We start from the raw sequence: 10,994 nt of genomic DNA, 5'->3' as shown, positions 1-10,994 counted from the left end.
CCTAACCCTAACCCTAATAACTCAAGAGTTGTAAGAGATGCTGCTTCTCGCCTCGCTTTTAGCTAATAAAGAATGGAATGCTGATTTAAGCAGATAAAGGACTGAATGAAATGTAATGCCCTCCATTATTCTCCCTTTGGCCTCCTTCTGCGGTGGCTCTTGTTAGAATCTGATCTGCCCATTCAGTCGGTACTAACAGTAATAATTGCAGAGAGCTTCTGGTGACAGAAAGTCAAGTCCAGGAACATTGTTCATCTCACCAGAACTTCTCCAAGGTAGGAAACAAAATTACAGGCTGAGTTTACATCCCATGAGGGTGTATTATTTGTTATACCACATATGTACACATAATGGAATCCATGCTTGCTGGAAAAGTCGCTAAGTCGCCAGACTCTCATCTTGTGAGGTCTGACCCTCCTTAAATCAGGCCCTAATTCTCAGCCTCCATGGTGTGCGGCTCAGGAATGCCCCTCGTCTGTTTGGTTCTCTGGACGGAGAATTCCTCTGGAGATAATGGTCATGGCCCGAAGAGTGAGCCTTTACAGGTTGGGTTTGCTCAGTTAACTTAAAAGAACACTCTCAGGTCAGACTGGTCCCAAATTTGGATTTTGTAAAAACAAATTGAACGTAATGCTAAACTAAGTAATACAAGGCCAGATTCTTCCTCCCTTATGCTGAGTGGGGCTTGATCCTCAAGAAGTCCAGATAGACCTGTTCAAGGAGTAAGATGCTCATTGACAGAGGGGCAATGGGATTCAGCCCACAATTAGCACTGTAATGTAATATTTATATTTGAGTGGTAACATGGTCTAGTAGATAGGGCACTAGCCCAGAAGACCTGCGTTCAAGTCCTAGCTCTGCCAATGATCTTCTGTGTGACCTGGAGCAAATCACTTCCCTTCTCTGTGCCTCTGGATCTACCCTCTTTATTGATAGTATTATTTTGAAAGCTCCTGAAATGTGAGAACTTATTTAAAAAACTCTGCTCACATATACAAAATGTTCTTCTGACCCCAGAGGGTCAGTTGTGTTTCCAGGTCAGTATAGGTTTGGATCTTACCCAAAATACCAGGCTGCCAGCCAATCCTTTAGTATCTAAAACTAAAGGTTTATTACAAAGAACAAGAAGAGAGATGTTAAATGGTAAAGCAGTCATATACATACAAAGATTCAAAGTCCACGAGGTTTCTAGAAGTATCGGTGAGTTTTCTGGCTTGAAAGTCCCTCTGGAACACATCCACAGTATGGATGGGTCATTCAGTCCTTTGTTCAGAGCTTCATTTGTAGAAAAGTTACTCCAGAGGTAAGAAGCAGGAACAATGATAGAATGACTTTTTGATTCAGGAGTGTTTGAAATCTAAACCTGTTCTGAACTTTGCAGATGCCCCCCATCTCTATAATGAGCCAAAGCAAAATCAAGGATTCACCCACTACCAAACCTTGACACTGTTAAAAATCCAGCTCCTGAGTTTGCAGTTCAATCCCATTTCTGGCCTTGTATAGTTTCTGTCCAATATTCACTTTTTTATCCAGTTACACTTTATACTAAATAACAATCTGGGTGCAGATGAACACATCTGTGCTATCACCCTTGCAGGACCTATTAGACAAACTTATATGAGATAAGCACTTAGCTGGGAAAATTTTCAGCTGGCTAAGTTCTCTGGTGTATCCTTTAACAGCTCAAGTTAAATGCAGATGGGAGGAATGAGCTCCAAATATTTGTCATTGAGGAGAAACTTCAGGTCCTGAGTGGGTGAAATATCTAGCAGCAGAGTCTAAGATGGTATAACTATCAATGCTCCATTGACTATGATGGAGCTATAACAATTTATAACAGTTGAGGATCTACCCACTAATTCTCCCATTTCAGGGGCTTTCAAAATAATACTATCAATAAAGATAAGAACCTGAAGAGGGTCCATGCAGCTAATCTTGCGGTAAATAGACCATCAATCTTATAGCCCCAATCTATGCTACTAGAACCTAGTTACAATATAGTTGTTGCCTGTTTTGGTTACAACATGGCTCTATTATTTAGTGTTTCATCTACATTAAGGGCTTGTCTACACAGGGACACTCATGAAGGTTAATCTGAATTAATGAAAGGTGTGCATTTGAAGTGGTTAATTAGATAGGTTTTATACCCCTGTGTGAACACCCTTATTCAGAATTAAAGTGGCCTTAGTTCAGTTTAGCTTCATTATGTGAATTAAGCCAAACCAAATTAAGGCCACTTTAATTCTGAATAACAGAATCTCACACTAAGATTTAATGTGGTTTAACTATTCATTTCAAATTCACATCTTTTGTTAATTCAGATTAATTTTCCAGGCTACTCCCTTGTGGGCAAGCCTTAAGAAATGAAATGGTGTTGTAACTGGTCCCCTTACAAAGGTGTAATGGGGCCATGGGCATTCATAGACTTAACACAAAATATCTGAAGAGCAAAAGTAAAATAATATTAGATTGATACAGGCAAAGACCTTGCTCTAGTCTCTCAGTTGTCCTACCTTCAAAGCTCTGCATCATTGGTCTGAGTGCTCCTCATGACCTGTCTTTCAGCATCTGCCTCCAGATGGCTTTCCATTGCCTCAAGATTATGTAAAGGGTTCTTCTGAGAAAATGGAAAAGCAGTGCATGCCCAACTCATGGTGAGAGGGCTTCCAGAAATGGCCAACACCTCTGTTATGGACAAGCTCATATTCACTGGCATAATAAGAAAACTCCTAACTAGATTTGATATAGTGATGATAAGCTGATGGGTGTTTTTGCATGAGCGTGTTGTAGATTTATACTGCTCAATTTAAATGAATCCTTCCTTTAGGATATTCTATAATACTTGCATTATAGTCATGTCTCTCTATAACCTTTCTATACCTTCTACTCTCTATGGGTCCAATTTTCAGACTTGGGTGCCTAAAGCCGATCAACTAAATTAATGTTTTAGGTAACTAAAGCAACATTTTGTTGCTTAAAATGGATATTGAGGTGCCTAAAACAAGTGCTTAGACATCTTACTTTAGCCACTCATGTTTGAAAATCAGGCTGTGTGTAAGCAATTGGCTTGTTTTTATATTTTCTGAAATACTTCAATCACAATGATGTTAATAAAATAAAAGGCCTCATTTTTAAAGCTACCTGGGTGAACAGGGTCCAATCCAAAGCCCATTCAAGTCACAGGGAGTCTTTCCATTGACTTTGATGGGCTTTGGACCTGGTTTATGGAGTGTGTGATGGAGCAGTTACTGCCAAAGGCAGGGGAGCCTTGAAAAACTTCACAGCCTCTCCCATGGCAGCAGAGCAAACTGGCACCAACACATTTTTTTTTTAACCACAGGAAATTGTCTAGCATCAAGCTGAGGGCTTGGATTGAAGAAACCATGGGGCATGAAAGCACTGTGTGTGGAGAAGTTCCTGTGTGTGGAAAAGTTCTTAGACAGCCTCAACAGTAGCCTGCTGAGGTGGGACAATGTTTTTGATCCCTGCCCAAGGCAACAGTAAGGGTAAAGCTATCCTTGCCATAATGTTGGGTAGTGTTAATAAAAGGGCTATCATCTTGGGTTGAACCTAGGATCTCCTGAGCTAGTTTTAGAATCCAATGAAGACTCCTAGAGAGCAGCTATCAAAAATACCCTCTATGGAGATGGTGGTCACATACACTGAAGAGTGGTTTACATTACCATGTGTAAGAGGTAACCCCAAGGAGATAGACCGATTGTTGCTTAGTTTCCTTTTCTGTTACACTCTGTTCATGGCTATTACACACCATTAATTTGACTGTGCTGCTCATCTAGATCTTGATGGAGGTAATGGAAAATTTGCTTCAGTAGGAGACGGTTGGGACCATTGTAGCATGTTTGCAAAATCTAAGGGCTCTTAGTGTAGTTAACCAACTTGTTTTCCTAAAAGGTTTTTTTGGTAGTGACCCAGACAGTTGTTCCCTTCTTCAACTACCTATTTTCATCTCTGCTTTGCATGTTAGTTCTTCGCTCCCAGTACCCCTTAAAGTGTAATTAACAAACCCTAAGCACAGTATTTTCCATCTCATATTGGATCTGTGCTACAATGTTGCTTGTAAAATATTTGCTTCCTCTGTTTAAAGGGGAAGGGAAGAGGCCTTTTCACTACCTGATTTATATGCCAAATACAAAAGTAAAATAAAACATGTGGCCAATGGCCTACAAAATTTTATGTTGGGTGTATAAGTCAGAGGAACTGACAATAAATTTCATTGCTCATTTGTAACGGTTGCAACAGATTTATACATTTTATAACTGGTTATTGAGCAACATCATCAATGTAAGTGTCTTAATTTATATGTAATGGTAAATCAAAGGCTGGTTTGTAAAGCAATATTTTATAATTTGAGGAAAATTACCTTATTATTAGAGACATTTCACAAGTATGTGCCCCACCGCAAAACCCCATTCCTCCGTTTTTCCCCTAAAGACCTAGACAAGGGCCCTATTCGTAAATGTGAGTTGATGATGATGATGATGTTAGAATTATGTTTCCATTGGTGATGAATAGTGATTTTATCCACTGTGTTTGACTCATCCACAAAGGCAAACAACTTCTGGCTAAGAGACAGTTGCTTATAAACATTAGACCTTTGATGTAGGCTGGGCTGGCTGTGCTATGAATGAGGATTTTGCTCTATAAAATGACTTTCCACAGACCTGGAAACTAAACAACCAAGCAAAGTAGCAGTTTTTGCCTCCCATGAGCATTTGCAAAGTACAATCGGTATTTCAGTTGGACTCTGTATTCTTAATTTCCTATCGTAAAGTTTTGTGTAGTAATGTGTGTTGTTAAACAGCTGCCACCTTCCAATCAAGAGAGGGCTGCATTATACTGATGGGTGAAGTGGTTCCTGGTTAAGGGTTTTGGGATCTTTTAGTGTAATATTGTTACAGTTGGGCCCAAATGGCATCGTCAAAGCCAGACGCTTCCCAAAACTTTGGGAAAGTTCTGATTCAGATCGGAACTTCCTATTTCATGTCTGTAATGGGTCAAATCATAGCCCCAACTCAGAACATCCCAGAAAACATTGGCAGAGTTCTGATTCACATCGGGATTTGAATTTCCCAGTTTGGGCTCATATGCAATAATTTTTTTCATAAGAATTTACCAATTTGTCTAATAGAAAGACACACCATTTCCATACAAAGATCCCCATTTTCAGGAAGGGGGGGGCTAAGATGCTATTTGACTCACAAGCACTCACTATATTTAAAAATAATGATGGGTATGTCTGTGCTGGAGCTGGAAGGTGTAATTTCCAGCTCAGGGAGACATACCTGTGCTAGCTCTCATTGAGCTAGCATGCTAAAAATAGCACGGTGGTGCAAACAGTGGGACAAGCTAGCTGCCCAAGTGCATGCCCAGTGTCTTAGATGGTACCATTCTTAGGTCGGCTAGCCCATCCCACCCTCATGCTGTGGTGGCTACTTTTCTATTTTTAACCACACTAGTTCAGTCACAGCTAGCACAGGTATGTCTATCCGAGCTGGGAATAACACTTCCAGCTTCTGTGTGGATATATGTAAGAAGAGACTGGCTTAGCATGACTGGTAGCCCTTTCTGGTGAAAGCCTTAAGAAAATGTCCCCCAAAGCCTTAATTTTAATTCTGTTGAATTATCGTGATTTATAAGAAACGAGAAAGGGTACTGTAGTAACATGGCTGGAGTAGTGCCCCCTTATGGACCTTCCTTGTGTCCTCATGCAGCCACAGGTCTCCTGGGAAAGGGCAGCGGGGAGGAAGGAAGTCTGTCTGTCCCCTATGTCCACTGGCACTCCTACAGTTTAACCCCTTTAGGGGGCTTGAGTGGCTTAGCCCCAAAACGTTCCCAAGTAAAAAGTAATCAATTCACTAATGGGTCATCCCCAATCTCCCAAACAATTTCTTAGTTGAGCATCACCCTCTGCTGGAGTCTAAGTGCTTCTTCCCCAATGGCTTCCCTGGCTATCAGGCCTGGTTTTGCCCCAGTAAAGCTCCCTTCACACAGAGAGACAGAGCTCCATCCTGCTTCCTCACCAGTCAGCCCTCAACTGAGCCACGTTCTCTCCTTTTATTTCCCCTCCAGGCTTGGTATTGGCTGCAGGCAGGGCCGCCCAGAGGATTCAGGGGGCCTGGGGCAAAGCAATTTTGGAGGCCCCTTCCATAAAAAAAAGTTGCAATACTATAGAATACTATATTCTCATGGGGTCCCCTGCAGGGCCCAGGGCCTGGGGCAAATTGCCCCACTTACCTGTCCCTCTCCCGGGCGGCCCTGGCTGCAGGTATAGCAGGGCAGGGATAGCTAGGCCCAGAGGATCTCTTTAATCCCTCCTCTGCTGGTGTGGGGCCTCTCTGCTTCACCACAGATACCAAGACCCTAGGGCCCCCTGACATGTCTTTAAAACACATCATAATAAAAAAAACACCAAAGCAGGAGCAAATTTCATCATATATCAGAAGTAAATAGCTCAGCCCTTACAGAAAAAATATTAAAACAATCCTCCACTGTATATAGGTGATTAAGCCTCCCTATCATGTCCTGAGAAAAGCATGTAAATCTTTAGACTATTGAGTGGAGCCAGTCAAAAAACGCCAATTAATTTTTACAGGACATTTTTAAAAAAAATTGTTTTATTCAAAATTTCCTGTGACATTTTTTTTGTCTCTTGATGAAAACCTGAAAATCAAATTATTTTTGTTTAAAAAATAATTGTTATGGTTTTTCATTAAAAATGTTTTCAAAACCCCCAAAATTTTATTGAAAACTGAAAATGTTTCCCTAAAAAAAAAAAAAATCCAAATTTTGGTTTCCATTTTCTTCATCAGAAAAAGCTCCCAGAAATGAAAAGCTTTTAAAATGCTTGGATGAAAAAAAATTGGATCAGGTTTACAACAGAGGCTTTGGGTAGTTTGTTGCTGGTTGGTGTTGACTCCAGCTCCCAGCTGCAACGGTACTGCCTTCAACTTCAAAGAGTTTATATGAACATGAAGTCAAGGTTATCTAATGTAGGTATTTATGTGGGCCCCATTTCCATACTGTCTGAGCACCTCACAATCTTTAATGTGTTTAGCCTCACAACACCCCTGTGAAGTAGGCGGGTGCTATTATCCCCATTTTGCAGTTGGAGAACTGAGGCATAGAAAGGCCAAGTGACTTCTCCAAGGTCACACTGGAAGTCTGTGGCAGAGCAGAGACTTGAACCCAGTCCTAGGCTAGTGCCCTAACCAGTGGACAATCCTTCCTCTCTCCCTTTTTAAATCCATCCTGGGCAGACTGATAGAGACAACAGAATGTAGCAGGACCTCCAGTAACTTAGCAAGCAGTCAAAGGCTGCCAATAGACTAAGGGACAGTTTGAGGCCTCAGGAGCTGAGCTCCTCTTTTGTTTTATTTGGACTTGACTCTCTGCCCGTGCTTGGAATCACACCTCCCAGCTGCTATGTTTCCTGGGTGCTGGCTGATGAGTCTTGCCCACATGCTCAGGGTTTAACTGATCGCCATATTTGGGGTCGGGAAGGAATTTTCCTCCAGGGCAGATTGGCAGAGGCCCTGGAGGTTTTTCGCCTTCCTCTGCAATGTGGGGCACGGGTCACTTGCTGGAGGATTCTCTGCACCTTGAGGTCTTTAAACCACGATTTGAGGACTTCAGTAACTCAGACATAGGTTAGGGGTTTGTTACAGGAGTGGGTGGGTGAGATTCTGTGGCCTGCACTGTGCAGGAGGTCAGACTAGATGATCAAAATGGTCCCTTCTGACCTTAAAGCCTATGACTCTATGAGCCTAAGCCTACATGCCACCCCTCCCGGCCTGGGCCTCGTACAGCATAAGACCTTCTCTGATGCAGGCCTTTGTTTGGAAACATTGGAACATTCACCTAATGTTTCTTGTGATTTAAGGCGCCATTTAAGCACAGCAATCGAGCAGGCACTTAAGTTCTACTGAAGACAATGGGATTTAAGCACAAATTTAAAGTTACTCACACTCGTGCTGAAGTGTTTTGCTGAACTGGGGCCTGAACTAAGAAAAGCAGGACTTTGTTTGGAAGATACAGCTTGGTAGGGAACTCAAAACACAACACTGTTCTGTTAGCTTCACTTATTGCAACTAGCAAGGGCGGATGTAAAGATAGTTTGGCCAGTTCCATGTAATGAGAAACCTGAAAGCTACTTTGTCTGGAAATGGACCCGGCAATTTAATTTTTAATAAGAAACTTCTAGCAATGGAAGAGATGACTAGGAATGAGTCAAACTCCATTTTCATTACAGATATACTGTCCAGGACTGCACGATTTTTAAAACTAGTTTTACCTTTTATTTTTACTTCTAGACTCCATTGTTTGTAACAAATCCTCGGAAACCTAGCCAAAAATATTGTTCTTACTGGGTTTTTCCTTATTCATTTGGCAAACGTGGCTTTTTTTGTCCCTCTGTTTCCTATGGCACTCCAGCCAACATGACTTTGTTTCTTGTTTATTTCCTTGTGCCATAATTGTAAGCATCATCTGTAAAATCAGTTTTGCTGTGGGGATTTGGGTCACTTAACTTTGGCCCCCTCTGCTGGCTGTCTGCCTCAGCAATATTAAAGTAAAACCACAACAGGGTCAAGGATCAACAGAGGCTGCACTCGTTTTCTTTTTTGCTTATTATAGGTGCCAGAATGCTGGTTTTAAATATATAGAAAATCTGGCTGCTGCTCTCTACCTTCCACGTTGTGCCACATTTGTACAATTCAATCTAATCCTGAGCCTGAACTAGCTGAAATAGGCCCCTTTCATAAAGCATTTGAGACCCCAAGGGGTTAATAAAACTGCACTCTGCTATGCAAACAATATCAAATCGTGAGGATTTGTGCTAGTGACAAAATGTTGCGTTGGGATTATGAGGTTCCCCTGCCTGTCAGATGGCTGATCTGGGGCAGGACTCTAAAAGGAATGGGGGAAGCGGTGTTAAGAGAGGCTACCTAAAGGAAAGGTATGTTCTCACCCTTCCATCTTGCTGAAGGCTAGAAAAGCCTCGGGGTTATGTTACCAAATTTGTTTGGGCTGCTTTGCTCTCCTTTTGGACCCTTCTGTGTTAATGAAGTGAGACCTGAGGAAAGGGACTTGAACTTGCAGTGGATGCTTCCAATTTACAGTGACATATTGTTAGGGGGCTTATTCCTTCACCTGCTCACTTGCCTGGTCCTTCTTGCATGAACAGAGAGCAACAATACCCGAAGTCCAAAGGTGCAAACAATTCAATGTTTATTGGCGTGAACTTCCAGCAAGCAATGATTCCAATTTCCTTCCTTAGTGTCCCCCTTCCCAGCTCTGACACCACAGAGCCTTGCCTGTGTCCCTGTTCCTGTCCCCCCCCCATGTTAGCAAAACATAATTCCAATTCCCCCACTCCCATTGCCCCTTACTTCCTGATTGACTTCAGACTATATAGTAAAACTCGAGTTCTGCTTAGCTATACCTTAACCAATCATTTTACTGAAATTTAATTAACCAATCCTAACATATTGTAACATGATTATTTAACCAATTATATCCCACCACCTTAATTACTTTACACCCAGCAAAATTAATTATACAGCAGACAGAAACAATCACAGTACCAGACAGAGATTATACAGACAAACAATAGGGAAATGGACTACAGTGAGAACAACAAAGAAATGAGGATTTCACATCCCAGCTATTGATAAGTGAGTTCTTGCCAGACAGGATGCTACCAAACTAAGGTTCCTTTTACATCTTCTAGGCTCTTCCCTTTCTTTGGAGGTGATAGGCATTATCAGGACAGGATTGTATTCCTAACAGCCCAATAGCACCTTATTTCAATGTGACTAGTTTGGAATGTAAGATGTGACCATACATTTCCCAGTTTATGGCTGGTCTCTGCTGCTTAGCTGAAGGCCTTAGCTCAAGAACCAGGCCTCAGACTGTTACAGTAAGCAGCAGCAGACAGTGATTTTTTATTCTTTCTTTTCTACCTCTATAACTAGCTAAGTGATAAGAATACACCTAAATTCTTAAAGTATAGGCCTTTGCAGACAGGCCTGAATATCTATATCCTAACATGTCACTGTTTGTTTCTTTTAAATCATAATTTCCCCAGATAAAAAATCCTATTTTATTTTTATTCATTTTTCAGATGATAAAAGCTGGATACATGTGAAGGTATAAAATTGTATGTTAACATGGTCTACAGTCATAGAAATATATGTCTGGAAGGAACCTTGAGGTAGTCTAGTCCATTCCACCCCTCCCCGCACTGAGACAGGACCAAATGTTCACAGACCATCCCTGACAGTGATGTCTAACCTGTTCTTTAAAACCTTCAATAACAGGAATTCTTCAACCTCCCTTTCTAACCTATTCCAACACTTAAGTATCTTTCTAGTTCATAAGGTTTTTCTAATATCTAACCTACATCTCCCTTGCCGCAGATTAAGCTCATTTCTTCTTGTCCTGCTTTCAAAACATTTGCTCACCATCCACCTTATAAAAGCTCTTAACATATTTGAAGACTGTTCTCAGGTCCCCCCTCAGTCTTTTCTTGAGACCCAGTTTTTTTAACCTTTCCTCATAGGCCAGGTTTTCTAAACCTTTTATAATTTTTGTTACTTTCCTCTGGACTCTCTCCAATTTGTCCACATCTTTCTTAAAGCGTGGCACCCAAAACTGGTCACAGTACTCCAACTGAGGCCTCACCAGTGCCGAATAGAGCAGGACAATTATCTCCTGTGGCTTACATACAAAACTGATGTAAGTAGGGTCTGAATGAATGCTTTCCTGACAGCTGGCTGGGAGGAGGAGAGACTTTGAGTGTGTTTATGCAAATACAGTTTGCTCCTTGCTCTGCTTACATATTCAGCAGATACAGTAGTGTCAAAGTGATCAACTTTGGCTGGTATTGGGTACAAATCACCTTAGTACTGAATGCAGGGGTACTGAAATATGGTTACCGATGTTGTAATTATTGTAAGAATACAGGAAAGCAGGAC

This window comes from Mauremys reevesii, linkage group 5 (genome assembly GCF_016161935.1).
Source record: "Mauremys reevesii isolate NIE-2019 linkage group 5, ASM1616193v1, whole genome shotgun sequence".
NCBI lineage: Eukaryota > Metazoa > Chordata > Testudines > Geoemydidae > Mauremys > Mauremys reevesii.
The sequence above is the reverse complement of the archived record's forward strand: the minus strand, read 5'-3'. Positions refer to the sequence as shown.